Source organism: Orcinus orca, chromosome 3, assembly GCF_937001465.1.
Source record: "Orcinus orca chromosome 3, mOrcOrc1.1, whole genome shotgun sequence".
Taxonomy (NCBI): Eukaryota; Metazoa; Chordata; class Mammalia; order Artiodactyla; family Delphinidae; genus Orcinus; species Orcinus orca.
The window spans coordinates 37,919,710-37,935,188 of NC_064561.1; the positions used below are offsets into that span (position 1 = coordinate 37,919,710).

At 44.8% G+C, this 15,479-nt stretch overlaps 1 long non-coding RNA gene across 3 annotated transcripts in view; it reads right to left on the reverse strand.

Annotated features, from left to right (window-relative positions):
• The window catches only part of LOC117202205 (uncharacterized), a 166,256-nt gene that overhangs the window by 132,466 nt on the left and 18,311 nt on the right, over positions 1 to 15,479 (reverse strand). The gene's annotated exons all lie outside the window — the stretch shown is intronic.

Here is a 15,479-nt window from a genome sequence, read left to right on the forward strand (position 1 = left end):
TAAAGGAGCAATTTAGGCCCAGAGAGGTTATGTTCTTAAGCAAGGTCACACAGAACACTGCGAACCAGGACTGGGGCCCCCTGGCCCCTCTGCACATTTTGAAGGGCTCTTTCAAGCTTAAATTCTAATCCAAGACTCCATTCCTTTGTTTTATAGACAAAAAGAACCACCCCCACCAGAGGCTCCTTGTTAAAATTTCTCTGCGGGCACTAGTATCTGTAGCAATCAACAGTGTGCAGGAGGGAATCATCATTGTAAGCACACTTGGTGTATCGGAATGGAGACACGTAAAGCTTGGGCTTCGGAGCTTGACGGGGCCTACACCAGCGCAAACCCTGTCGGACTGTCTGCGTGTTACCTGCGGGCTTCATTTGCTTTTTTCCCGGAACTTAGTCCTTTGCTTTGGCGCTCCTGCCCCCTAGTGGCAGCAAGCTTCACTGCCGCCACATTCTTCTACAGACAAATGAAAGGGAAATCGGGGCGGGGTGGTGGGGGGAGAGGAGGCACTTTTGAGGATGGATAGAAGCAATCCGCACCCTTCTCTAAAAGAGCAGGCTTGGTTACGATGGCGGAATTTTTTAACCTCACACACAAAAGCGTGACTAACTAGACGTTAGCCCGCAGCGTACCTGAACCTGCGGAGCCGTGAGGCCAGAGCACCAAGGATCCTAGATTGAAAATAGTTTACATAACTGACTCAAGGACTCCTGGGCTCTGAGAATCTGACGGCAGGAATAAAAGGACCTAAACTAGCAAGCAAAAGAGAGGAACACTGACATATGGTACCCAACAAACACTGGCATGAATGAATTCAAAGCCCTGCCCCCCTAACTGCCCAGGCTCTGTCCAGTATTCAAAATACTGGTCCCCACGCTGCTTAGCTAATACCTGTTCCTTCTGCCCATCTCTGCTCAGCGCTTCCCCTGCCTCAGCGGAGGAGATGGGTCCTCTTCATATGCTGTCATGGCACTGGGTACTTTTCCTTCATAAGACTTTTCACAGTCCCTAAGTCTGTGTTTCTCTGGTTATATTCACGCCCACCCTGAAGTGTAAGTTCCCTGAGGACAGGCACTGAGGCTACCTTGTTGACTACTGAATCTGTGTCTCTAAACTAGTGATTAGCACATAGGAGGCCCTCAATTAATGCTTTTCCGTGGAATTAATGAAATCACAAGTGTTGGTTTACTGACTGAATTATATCTGTTTACAGAGTTAAAAAGCAGATCTCAGTGGAGAAAGCAGGTGAGCTACGTCTTGGGGTTTCACAGCTATGCGGCACTGGTCATGTGTTTAGTGCTTTTCTTGACATGTCTTGGGATCCCTCCTAACCTATAAAAGGCACAAAAATCTTCTGAGGATGGAGACCTTCCTTGAATATGACCGCAAATGCTCACCATCACCCTTGGGGCAGGTAGCTGGGCAGGTGTCTTTACCGTAATTACACTTGTTAACATTCTGCCCCCACCAGCTCAGCTTTCGTTCCTGCCATGGTGGGGAAATCAGCCTGAGAACTGAAGGACAGCAGATTGAGAGGCTACACAGACATCAGGACACCTGACCTTCGGGGCTGTCTCTCTGTAACCTTGGGTGGTGCCTCCCTGCCCCGGCTGTCTGTTGTCTCATTTCTAAACTCTTGGGGTACGTAACATCAAAGCCACTGTTTTTCAGGTGTCAGAAAACCCAACCTAAACTGCCTTAAGGGGAGTAAAAGGGGGATACGTATTACTCATGAAACTGAAAAGCCATGGATTGAGGACTTAGTCCAGGATGTCAAGCAACTTCCTCTGAGCCTGGTCTCTCTCCTCCATCCTTCAGCTCTGCTTCCCTCTCTGTTGGTCCCCTTGCAGGAAGGTTCCTTGTATATGGGGGTCTCCAGCAGCTCCAGGCTTTCATCCCCACAGCAGAAAAATAGAGGGGCTTTCTCTTAGCCGTAGCACACAAAAGGCCCTGGACTGCCCTCACAGGTGCCTTTGGGCCACATGCTCACCTATGAGCCAGTAGCTGTGGTCAAGGGAAGTTCTGGGCTCCACCTGAATCACGTGGACTGACACGGCCAGAGACCAGGCACCCCGGGGGGTGATCAAGGAAGTACTCTCGGAATGTGGGAGAACAGTTGCTAGACGTGCAGCAACAGAAATGGCACTGCAGAGTTAAGTGATTTTTAAGGACCCTTCCAGCTTTCAATACCCTGATGTGACTCTGATTGGATGTCAGGGAAATGGAAGGGAGAATAAAGCCATGGAAATGCTCTAGCATTAGCCCAACCCCAAACCCTTTCAAAAAGCCAAAATGCCAAATAAGACCCCCTCACCCAGAGACTTCCCTGGCGGTCCAGTGGTAAAGAATCCGCCTTCCTATGCAGGGGACACCCGTTCGATCCCTGGTCAGGGAACTAAGATCCCATATGCCGTGGGGCAACCAAGCCCACACGCCACAACTACTGAGCTCGTGTGACTCAACTAGAGAGCCCGCGTGCCACAAACTACAGAGCCCATGCGCTCTGGAACCCACGCCACAACTAGAGAAGAGAAAACCCATATGCCACAACTAGAGAGAAGCCCGTGCACTGCAATGAAAGATCCCACACGCCGCAATGAAAACCTGACACAGCAAAATAAATTAAAAAAAAAAAAGGGTTTCCCTGGGGCGCAGTGGTTGAGAGTCTGCCTGCCGATGCAGGGGACATGGGTTCGTGTCCCGGTCCGGGAAGATCCCACACGCTGCGGAGCGGCTGGGCCCGTGAGCCATGGTCGCTGAACCTGCGCATCCGGAGCCTGTGCTCCGCAATGCGAGAGGCCACAACAGTGAGAGGCCCGCGTACCGCAAAAAAAAAAAAAAAAAAAAAAAGACCCCTCACCCATTCTGAAGGGAGCCCTTAGAAAGCAAGCAGTGGTGGTGACCCTCCTGAAGCCAAGGGGCAGAAAATGAATAGCATTTTGATAACCACACGAAAATGGAACATTTCTATTTCCCAAAAAGATAGACACTGTCAGTGAGATTCATAAAATAAATAAATAAATTAAAAATCTTATTAAACTTTCCCTTTCACTGCTTCTTTGTATCTCTGGTTGAGGTGGTGCAGGATGAAGGTTGCCATGGTGATGGCTGAATTTTTTTTTTTTTAAATAACAGGGCTCAGGAGCTCTGGCTGCTGGCCATACCGCCTCAGGCAGGAAAGGGTGGGGGGAAGGAGAGAAGCAAAGTGAGAAAAGGAAGAAAGCTGCTGGGCTCATCCCAGGACTCGGTAACTTCTCCAACTTGTTCTCCTTGTACCGAGGATAAGGCCCCAAAACTGCAGACTCTGGCTCCTTCAGAGAATAAGAGAATGTGGAGCCCAAATGCATGACGAGGACAGGACCTTAGAAGTCACTTTGCCCATCCCCTACCTGATTGTCGCTTGTGACAGATGGATTTCTCCTACATTTACACTCCTTCCGGTGAACAATGGGCCCACCCAGCCCATCCAAGTTTTAGATGAGCCGCTGGAAACTTGACCCTAAGAGAAATGTTCAAAGACATCCTGAGATTAAGAACCCATAGGACTTTTAAGTGAAAGAGGAATTTGAGGTTAGAAGCCCAGTATCTGTCAAAACAAACAGTCCTGGCCACAAATTCTAGTTCTGCTCTTCTCTCTAGCACCACCTAAGAATGAGATGGGAGATTCCAGAAGTGGTGGACTGTATCCCCGTGAGTGGATATACTCAAGCCTGCATAGGCCAGCAAGGAGCTGACTGATAAGCAGCATGTTTTTAAATAGTTCCAGTCATCAGAGAGGCAGGACCCTGCTGAGGGAGGCTCAGAGAAGCAACACACCAAGGCCTTCACGCAGAACCTTTTAAACTCCAGACCAGGGAAAGGGGAAGCCAGGAACTAAGCCTGGAGAGAACCAGTAACCAGGAAGCACAGAAATCTGCTCTGACACCAGAATGCCTGTCAGGGGATTTGACAGGGGATGGTCTCAGCCCAGCTGACCCCGGAAAGGACCAGCATTCTCAGCTGGCCCCATCCCTTGTCTCCTGACCAAAATGGCAGGCAACTACGGCCATGCTGTGTTTGTCAGAGCATGGCTTCTAGAAGTTAAATAATAATAGTAATAATAATAATAAATACTAAGATTGTTCCTCTAAGCCGGGAAAGTGGCAGGATTACTAAAGCTGAGTGAGTCTGACGTTTCCCCCGGGAGCTGGCTGAGCAGAGACCCCAGGAGGAAGGGGAAGAGCCAAGGAGTGCAGGCCCCTGGGCCTGTGACCTGCGCCTCCATGACCTGCACCCCTACCCCTGTGCTGTGCCTCAGGTGCGATGATCCAGCAGCTTGGGGTCTAGGGGTCCCCATCAGCTTTCCCCAGGCAGATTGGGAGGAGCAGGGGGAATGAAAGCACCTTAAGAAAGAGATGAAAGCCAGACTCAGAGCAAGGGAGAAGTGGGCCAGCGTTCACACCCCCAGGCCACCCGCCTGTGTCTTCTGGAACAGGGTGGAGAACTCAAAGGCCCCCAGCCCTGAGGGAGGCTGAAGGAGGCCACCCAGCACTGGCCCTGGCCTATCTCTGGTGCTGCCCAGACCTACTGGCCTCTCTTTCCAAGGGCAAGGTTAGATCCCAAACCCCACTCTGCCCTCATAAACCCTCCTCACAACACACACACACACACACACACGCACACACACACGCGCACTCGCACACGCACATACACACACGCGCATGCCTGGAGCCGGAGACCAAAACAGCAACAGGCCTTAGAAATAGTACCCAGGGATCCATACACCCCAGGCTTGTCCAGGCATGAACCAGCTCCTGGAGGATGCACAGAGTCCATCCACAGAAAGGGACAAGGAGACCAGCCCGTTAGCGGCACGGTAAGACTTACTTTGCACCACGTCTTGTTTGTAGAATGTTTCTCACGTGCATATATGGCCTTTTCAAAAAACTAATTCTGCTCTTCTTTCTAGAGCACACATACAGAATCTGTCCTTTGTCCTGGCCACCTGAAGTCAGGAAAACCAAGTCCTAGCTCGAGTCTGCCACTAATACTGAAGCAGTGTGATGTCAGCCTGGTCTTAACCATCCTGTGCCTCGGCTCCTGGGGCTGTAAAATGGGGGTGACAAAACCTACCCTACCCTCCTCATAGGCACTTTAGGAGTCTGATGAGATACAACAATAACAGCAATGATAATAGTTAAACATATTGAGTGCTCATCGTGGACTGGGCACACGGCTACTATCTCAACACTAAAACAATCCTATGAGATAGCAACTCATATAAGCCTCAATTTAAGAGACAAGAAAAATAAGGCAGAGAGAAGTATGCTTAAGTCATGCCATGACATGTCTGGCCTTCTGACTCCAGAGCCAAAACTTGTACCCACTAAGCGCAATATGACACTTTGATATTAATATTCGTTATTCTACTGCCTGTCCCAAGAGGATTGGGTGAGTGAGTGATCAGACTGCCTCCACCTGTTTGCCCCAATATCAGAGTCTCTGCCTTTGCTTAAGATCGTTTAATGAAGGGCTAGAATCTAGAGACAGGGATAATAAGCAAATCCCAAGGTGGGATCCTGGTCCTAGATGTTAGGATTTGTTTCCTGACAGAGACCAGGATTGTGGATCTGCCTCTAATGGAAAGAAGCCCCTCCTGAAACTCCTATACACACATTGGCTTGTTACTGCCCCACCCCACCACTGTCACCACGGCATCGAGGGACCCAGGATGCCAGTCCTCAATCACAGTTCCTGATTTAGAGTCTTCCTAATTCACACTTCCTCCTTCAGTCTTCTCTTCTCCCTCCTGTGGACTTCACAGCCCTCTACAATATCTACCACCTGGCGGTCATGCAGCCCCGCCCTTGAATACCACCAGGGACAGGCAGCTCACTACCCAACAGACCCAAACCATTCTCAAACCGCACTAACTGCTTGCAAAGTCCCCCTTCTATTGCCCTGAAATCTGTCTCCACATTTTGTCTAAGCTCTAGCTTTCGTGCTGCCCTCAGGGGTCTCATATCACACCTGCCCTGACAGTCCTTCAAATAACCAGAGATGGTACTAATGTTCTGCCTTGGTCTCCTCTAGGCCGGTGGTTCTCAAACTTGAGCGTGCATCAGATGTGAAGATCTCGCTAAACCACAGAGTACTGGGCCCCACCCCCAGAGTTTCGGATTCAGTAGGTCTGGGGTGGGCCCAGCAATTTACATCTCTAAGATGCTGCTGCCACTGCTGCTGCTTGGGGAGCACACTTTAAGAACCACTGCTCGGCTGAACACCCTCATAGCTTTGAAAACTCCTCCTGTGTGAGATTCCCGGGCTTCTTTACCATTCTGAGTCTCTCTCTCTGGCACCTGCTCTGGTTTGCCACTGTGGCGCCCGGAGCTAGACAAAGAACCTTAAGTAGATGTTTTGGGTTACGAGGAGCAAAGATTCCCTTGGTCACCTCAAGTAAGAGGGGGTGTTTATAGTGGACTTAAGAAAAACAGGAACCTCACATTTCTGGCCAGTCTGACGGACCCGAGGCTGATGAGGCCTCTTGGGAAGAGTAGAGATGGCAATGTAGTTGGATCTCCAGCCAGAGGACAAGAGATCTTGCCGGTCCCTCAGCGGCAGGGTGACATTTATTCTCAGCGCTCTGCCTCTTCTTCCACCATTTTTGCTGCCACCAGCCAATCCCTTATCCCCTCTCCCCTTATAGATTATCTCTACCTCAGAGCTTCTGCTTCCTCATTCTTGCTTCCCTTTTCTTACGTTCATCATGTCCACTCTGAGCCCGCCAGCAACTGCCTGATTTACTCTTTTCTCCCCAGTTCAAATTCCCAAAAGAATCAAAGTGAGGAACTTGTTCTAGTTTGGATAAAGCTCTTTAAGCATCCGATGGGTTGGCGGAACTTGGGTCCATATCCAATCTCCTGTGGCTGGTAAAAAGTTGAACCATGTGATTTAAGCATGAAATGTGTCCTTAGAAGGAGACCATAGGAGAAGCCTGCAGCCCATTGGCTACCGACAGGTTTCATCTTGCATGCCAACTCCGTGGAAAAAATATTGGCTGCCTTAAAGACAGTGTTGAGAAGGATTCAGAGGCTGCATCGAAACACGATGGAATATGATGAGTGAGTGTTATCTGCCTCAGCCTGCACGCCCGTGACTCGCCATCCTAGTGTTACAGCATGTGGTCTGACGAGGGCAGACTAAGCGGAGGCATCACTTTCCTCATTCTGAACTTCCTATTTCTCTTTATAAGGCCCAAGATTCCAGGTGCTTGCTTAGACAGCTGTATCACACTATGGCTTCACATTGAACCTCAGCCACAGAAAACCCTAAGCCTTTTTCATACCTGTTATTAAATCACATTTCTCCCATTCTGTTTTGTGCAAAAAAAGAAAGAAAAGGAAACAAACAGTTAAATTTTACATATTCCCCTAATTAAGTTCACCTTGTTTAATTTAGCCTACCACTCCAGCCTACCGAAACCTTCTGACTATGGTGTCTTTTCTTGGCCTATTTGACAAATTGCTCATACTGTATGTGCAGGCCTCTGTCCATGAAATGAAGGTTAAATGTTTAACTCCTTTACAAGACTGACACAAACATGAATTTAGATTGTTTGTTTCCATGGACCTACTTTGTACCACTTGCTCAATAATTTCAAGAAATTATTTTCGGCTAACAAGTCCTAGGGCATCTTCATCCATTGTGTGCTCGGTGAGGATAACGAAAGACAGTTACACGAGTTCATGGAGACGGCTCCTTTCATAGAATAATTGCTGTCATTCATTGAATATCATTCTAGGTTGTCAGTGATTTAATACATTATTTCTAACCCTTACAACTTTAAGAGGTAGGTTTTATTATCCCTTTTAGCGAGGTGAGGCAACGGAGACATAAAGGGTTTAATCACTTTCCAAGATGGCACAGCTAGTATACATGGTAGGGCTGAATCCCAGCCCCAACCTGCCTGACCCCAAATCCTGTGTCCCTTCACTGTGCCACACACCTTCTCCCTGTGCCACACACCTTCTCCCTGTGCACGCCCCTCTGAACGACAGCAACACCTGCCAGAAATGGCTGAAGGCAGAGCTTGGGGGCAGAGATGAATATAGTTACCCGTGGATCACATCTTTTTAAAGCACCACCCACATCAGGTCTTTAAAATTATGATCTAGCCATACTTAGGAATATTACACAATTGCTAAAAAGAATGATGTAGATCTACATTATTCATATAAAAGACATCTAAGATGTCCTGTTAAGTATGTCTATTCGAGATCCTATTTTTTTAACATTATATTAACATATGTAGGTAGGAGGTGGAGAATTATAGGAGACTTCCAGCTTTTTTTTTTCCTTCCTGTTTTATTGGCATACAGCACTGTATAAGTTTAAGGTATGCAACATAATGATATGACTTACATACATCATGAAATGATTCCCACAATAAATTTAGTGAACATCTATCATCTCATATAGATATAAAACAAAAGAAAAAAGTATTTTTTCCTTGCAATGAGAACTCAGGATTTACTCCGGCTTCTATTCTTAACATTTCTGTTTTGACTGAATTTTTACATCTATGTATTACTTTTGGAATTCAAAAAAATTAGGAAAACAGAATGTTAAACTCATCAGTTACCCTTCCCTTAAACTCCTGAATTACATGCATCTCTACGATGCATAAAGATCTGAGCCGCCTGTGACTGTGGTGTCAACAATCAGAAACACAGTGTCTCAAATAATAAGACCTGAGGTAGGCTAGGACTCAGGTCGGTGAATTCAGTGGTTACCTGAATTAGGACATCCTAGAGCATCTTTGTGCTCTGCCACCCACAGCATGAGACCTGGCTCCGTTCACATCATTACCTGGCTGCCACAGTTCTAGGCATCACAAGCTGCTATGATACTGTCTGGTAAAGAAGAGGCAACTATTTCTTCCTATGTGACTCTTTTTAGCAACAAGAAGAACCTATTCTAGAGATATCCACAGCAGACTTCTCACATCCTATTAGGACTGCATTCCATGACCCTGCTAATCCAGTCATTGGTAAAAGGGACAAGGTTCTCCAGCCTGGAATGGACAAATGATTTTCTCCTTGGCACTGGAGAGGCCAGCCCCCTTTCAAGGCACATGACTTGCCTACTCACTGAACAATACTGGGGTTCTATTAACAAGGAAAAATAGGGGGAAAGGCTCATAGGTACCCAACCAATGGTGTCACAACTGTTCCCTAATTATGACACCATGCTCCTCATATGAGCGTTGTCACCCAGCCACATTCTATGTCCCTCCCTGCAGCTATGTATTCTCAGAAGTACATTGTTTCTGAGCCACATATACTAGGTTTAACGGCTATTTGCATTGTTACCATATTAGCTAAAGTGCTCCTGCTTTTGTTACTGTTACTATGCTGACAGGGATACTCATATGGGAAGTGTAACTGTAAAGATGATTGAAACATACTGATTAAAATCCACTAAAGTTCGAAAGCCATGGTCCAGTTCATTTCAGAAACTGAGAATTCTGAAAGCAAGCAAGTAAATGATTTTTCGTGGTGGTAATACATGGCTCAGTTTAGCAAGACATATCGTGTTTGACAAGAAGTATTAAGCTGAATAGACTTTAGAGGAGAAACTTAAAAACAGACAGATCAGTCTTGGATGTTTAAAGATACAGGCTTCCACAATGCTAGGGTTCAATGAACTCTGTCACCCTTCTGAAAACTTGGAAGAAGTTACCTCCCTACATTGTTCAGAATTTTGTCCATTTGGAAAGTCATCACAACAAAAGTTTCAAGCCCTGTGTTACAAACTTGAGGAATCTCTGACATGAAATCAATGATGTTTCTAGTAGACAGGTGGTTAAACATAGCTGACGGGGAGAGAGAGAGAAAGAGAAAGAAATTTCCCAGCCCCATCTAAGCTCTTCCTTTCATCTCCCAAGGCAATAGAAATAAAAACAAAACTAAACAAATGGGACCTAATCAAAGTTACAAGCTTTTGCACAGCAAAGGAGACCATAAACAAAATGAAAAGACAACCTACAGAATGGAAGAAAATATTTGCAAATGATGCAACCGACAAGGGCTTAATTTCCATAATATACAACAGTTCATACAACTCAATAACAACAACAAAAAAAACAACCCAATCAAAAAATAGGCAGAAGACCTAAATAGACATTTCTCCAAAGAAGTCATACAGATGGCCAAGAGGCACATGAAAAGATGCTCATCATCACTAATTATTAGAGAAATGCAAATCAAAACATGAATGAGGTATCACCTCACACCAGTCAGAATGGCCATCGTTAAAAAGTCTACAAATAATAAATGCTAGAGAGGGTGTGGAGAAAAGGGAACCCTCTTACACTGTTGGTGGGAATGTAAGTTGGTACAGCCACTATGGAGAACAGTATGGAGGTTCCTCAGAAAACTAAAAATAGAATTACCATATGACCCAGCAAATCCTACTCCTGGGCATATATTCAGACAAAACAAAGATACACATACCCCTATATTCATAGCAGCACTATTCACAACAGCCAAGACACGGAAACAACCTAAATGTCCATCAACAGAATGAATGGAAAAAGAAGATGTGGTATATATATATAATGGAATACTACTCGGCCATAAAAAAACAACAAAATAATACCATTTGCAGCAACATGGGTGCCACTAGACATTATCATACTAAGCGAAATAAGTCAGAAAGAGAAAGACAAATACCACATGATATCACTTATATGTGGAATCTAAAATATGACACAAATGGCGACTTCCCTGGCAGTCCAGTGTTTAAGACTCTGCACTTCCACTGCCGGGGGCATGGGTTCGATCCCTGGTTGGGGAACTAAGATCCCGCATGCCGTGCGGCATGGCCAGGGGAAAAAAAAGTAAAATATGATACAAATGAACATATCCACAAAACAGAAAGAGAATCACGGACATGGAGAACAGCCTAGTGGTTGCCAAGTGGGAGGGGTTTAGGGGAGGGATGGAGAGGGAGCTTGGGGTTAGCAGATGTAAGCTTTTATATACAGAATGGACACACAACAAGGTCCTACTGTATAGCACAGAGAACTATATTCAATATCCTATGATAAACCATAATGGAAAAAATATTTTAAAAAAGGACTTATATATATGTATAACTGAATCACTTTGCTGTACAGCAGAAATTAACACAACATTGTAAACTAACTATACTTCAATTTAAAAATATATTGATGAAAAAAAACAAAGCTGGACCCCGTATTCACAATTATCTTAATTTCTTCCCCTACCCATCATCAGTCCCTGCCCCCTAAAATGCCCTTGGCTTTCACCTGCCCCTGCCTTTGTTTGCCCCTCCTGAGCCACTCTCCACTGCTCTCCACCCTGCTCTGTACCCCCAGAACCTGGAGGGATGCATCAATGGGCTTCTTGTCCTCCAACTTCCAATTGAGTTTGGCACTGGCAAGAGATCAATGGGAAGGAGTAGAGAGAACTTGGTAAGGTTGGGGTATTTATTCTCCAAGTTCCCTCCCCGTAGGGTGCCAAGGGGCCGGCTGCATCCAAAGTTCTCAGCTCAAGTGTGCAGCCCTCTCTACAGTTCTATCTCCCCGATTCCAGTAGCCCACCCTGTCACCTGCCCCTAGAGGTCTAGGAGTGGCAGTAGAGTCCCACTGTTACTAATCTGGGGTCCTGCACTATGCCTTGTGGTTTCCCTATACTCTGCCCAGGCCTTTGTAAATAGTTTATGAAACTCTGCTTGAGCTATCCTAATTTGAGGGTGCTATCTGTTTCCTGCTGATACCCCTCTCTAATTTGATCTTATATGGGCTGAATGTTTTTGCTTACTGATACTTCTGTGTTCCTGCCTCCTAAATCACTGCTCTGCACAGAGACAGCAATCTCAGCCTCAGAAGTTGCATAGAACTGGGCTCATATCCCACTCTGCCTTCTATAGCTAGAAGACCCCGGGCTAGTCACTTTACCTCTCTGAGCATCAGTTTCTTCATCTGAAACTTGGCAATAATAGTGGTATCCACTCATAGAGATCCCGTGCGGATCAAACAACACAGTAGGGAGCGATGGGGACTGTGACGAACTCATGCCTCAACTGAAAGGAAGCGGCAGCTCCCCAGATGTGAGTGATGGCTGTCATAAGGAAAGGCCAGCTCACAGTTATCAGTTCTTCTGATACTTTAAGGAGGCAAAAATCCCAATTTCTCTATGAAATCTCTTCTTTACTAAAATATCAGTGCCATGAGGACAATAATGACTATTTTATTCATTATTGTATCCCCAGTGACTAGAATAGTGTCAGGCACACAGAAGTGATCAAAAAACCTTTGTTGAATAATTATTCCAATTTTTAAACATTAGCAACTAGTAAAGACAAAACAAAACCAGGGCCATGCAAGTAATACACGACAATGGGAGTGAACATCCCCTTAAATTTTGCTTAAATATCCTAAGCACCTCACTCACCTCACTCCAGTCCCAGCCCTAAAACAAAACACTCCTATTAATTGCTACTTTAGACTTCTGCTCTAGAAATAACCACAACTGAAAGGTTCCAGTAAATGACGGATCTTTTTTGAGCCCCCTCCTAATTAAAGCCATATTTTCAAGAAGTGGGGTACAGCCATCATTTTCAGCATTGCCACTGTGCAGCCCCTAGTTCAGCTCACCTGCAACCAGGCCCTTAATGAACATGCTCAGGGCTGAGAGAAAAGTGATGCAGCAACTTGTTTTAGCCCAGAAAGCTTGCGGCTCCTCCTCTCCCTCTGCCACAGACCGAGGATACGAACCCAGTGAGCTGCAGATTTATTACCTAGTTTATAAATGCCAAGGAGACGGCGCTCCAGCAAAAGAATGGCTTGGTGGACACACTGCGGTTAAATAATGTATGAAAATCACTTCTATTTTAATAGCACTTTGCGGTGATATTAATATTGATAAAAAACGTTAGCATGCGTTAGATGGTGTTATATTCAGTGAAAGATGAGTTTTGGCAGGCTCCAGGTCACTTCTAGTCTAGCCACTTCTAGAGGTGTGAGAAACAGCAATTCCCAGCTAATGGGTATTAGCACCTGTATGAGATAGGCTGGTTGGGTCAAATAAGACCAACACTTGACCTTGGCAAGTATCTTGTGGTGGCCACTGTAGGTTAACTGACCCAACAGTCCTAACCAAATCGCTCTCATCTAGTCAACTTCTCCTCTAGAGGTAAGGTTTTTCCCCAGCCTCTTCTGCAGTTGGCAGTGATCATATAAAATACAATAATTCATGAGGGGAATTCTGCTGAGTGAAAAAGGAAGTTCTGAGAAGAAAATGTGCTTTCCTGATAAAAGGGGCAGAAGTATCAGTCAGAACCACCTGTTTCACTCTCTTCCTGCCCTGAATTGGGATGTGATGTCTAGATCAGTCGCAGCCATTTTAAAACCAAGAGGCATGGGAGAAGAGGACTGCAGTGACAGCAGTCTTAATGTGTCTGAGCCTCCAAACCAATATCAATAGCTGCCCAAATGCAGAATGAATAAAGGCCTATCTGTATAAGGCTCTGTAAGCTGAATGTTTTGCTCAGTACAAGTGAGTGCATTCTGATACTTATCTCAACCTCTCTGTGCCTCTGTGGTGTCACCTGTATGATGAGAATAACAGAAATGGTAACTTTAATGAAAATCTGTTCAACGTCTTAAAATAGAACTTGGTACATAGTAAATCCTTAACACTAGCGTCATTACATATTAATGAATAAGAAGCTACTAGGCTTTTATTTTTTGAACACTCCTAAGGTCATCACAAATAATGCCTGAATCAACGTAAGCAAAAGGCTAAAAGGAAATAAAGACAGATATGTGCGGGTGGGGGGAGCAGCAGATTTGGATTCAGGACATCCAAGTCCTAAATGTCCAACAATAGGGGAAGATCATGCCAACAAATGCACATCCACTACATGAACTACATATGCAGCCGTTTAAAATGCATGAAAAAGATCATATAAGGACATGAGGGTATGCTTATGACAAAAACAGGAAAACAAACACAAACTAATGACATTTAAATGATGACCCCAATTGTGTTTTTAAAAAGTGAAAATGAAAAGGTATAAGCCGAAATAGTTATCTATAATCTTATGGGTAGTTTTTCTGCTGTATGATTTTCTGAATTTTCCAAATTCCCAGTTAAAAAATACTTTACTGTACAATAAAATTTTTTGATAGTTTAAATTTTTTTCTCTTTTACACTTTTCTGCATTTTCAGAATTCTTTTGCAGTAAACTCATATTACTCATATAATAAAAATATGTTAGTTTTTTTAAACAAGAAAACACACTTGTTGCCCAGAGGCAGGTGGAATCTGACCAGTCTTAGCCATATGGCAAGACCCAGGGCAAAAACATATTATGGTTTCTTAAAAGCTACCAACAACGTAATTTTAATATATTTTAAAGTATAACTGTGCCCCAGAGGGCGGAATTGATCATGTATAAGGGCTCACTCCTGCTTACCAAAGACATAGGCAGGGGAATTAGGGTGGACCTCAATGTATACTACTCTGTTTTCAGTCACATTAGAGAAACTGAGGCAGGGGATTTTTTTCTTTCTTACCTTCCTTCTAAGTTTATGTGTATTCCTATGAATTTTTTTAGAATAAAAATTATCTTTTTATTTGAGATTTTGGATTTGTGTCCCTGCTTGAGCAGTTTCTAGCTACATGACACAGGAGATAGACAAGATGTGTAACCTTTGAAAACTCTATTTCCCATCTCTAAAATTATGGTTATAATATCTACTTCACTGGGGAAAGCTACAGTCAACAAATAAAAGAATGTGTGTTAAAGTGCTTTATAAACTGTAAAGCCCAGTACAAACTTTAGTGAAAAGAACATAGGCTCTGATTAGGCAGCCTTGATTAACATCCTGGCTGTGAAACTTAATAGTGTGTGAAATTTAGGCGAGGTACATAACCTTCCTGAGTTTCAGTTTTCTCATCTAGAAAATGGAGATGATATCTTTCTTCATATAAGACACCTGGAGCACTGCAAACACCTACTATAGGAAAGTTGTAATCATACTGTTGCCTTTCCCAGGAAAAATTGAAATTAGCTCTTCTACTTGGAAGGGCCGCCCTAGGAGGTAGGAGCAGGACTTCCTTCAAAAACAGTTCCTCAAAGCACTTTAATGCCAAGAAGAACAAAGAGTAATGGGGCAAGATGCCTGGCTCCCCACCCCTACCCCCAGAGCATTTTTCAAGCCTCTGTGCCAACCAGACATCCAAGCTCTGAAATATTATCAGAGAAGAGGGCAAGAGAACCTAGATGTGAAAAAACATGAAAAAGGAACTGTGAAGGTTAACGTTATGTGTCAATTTGACTGGGTCACAAGGTGCCCAGATACTTGATCTAACATTGCTCTGGGTGTGTCTGTGAGGGTGTTTTCAGATGAGATTAACATTGGAATTGACGGACTGAGTAAAGCAGATTGCCCTCCCCAGTGTGGGTGGGCC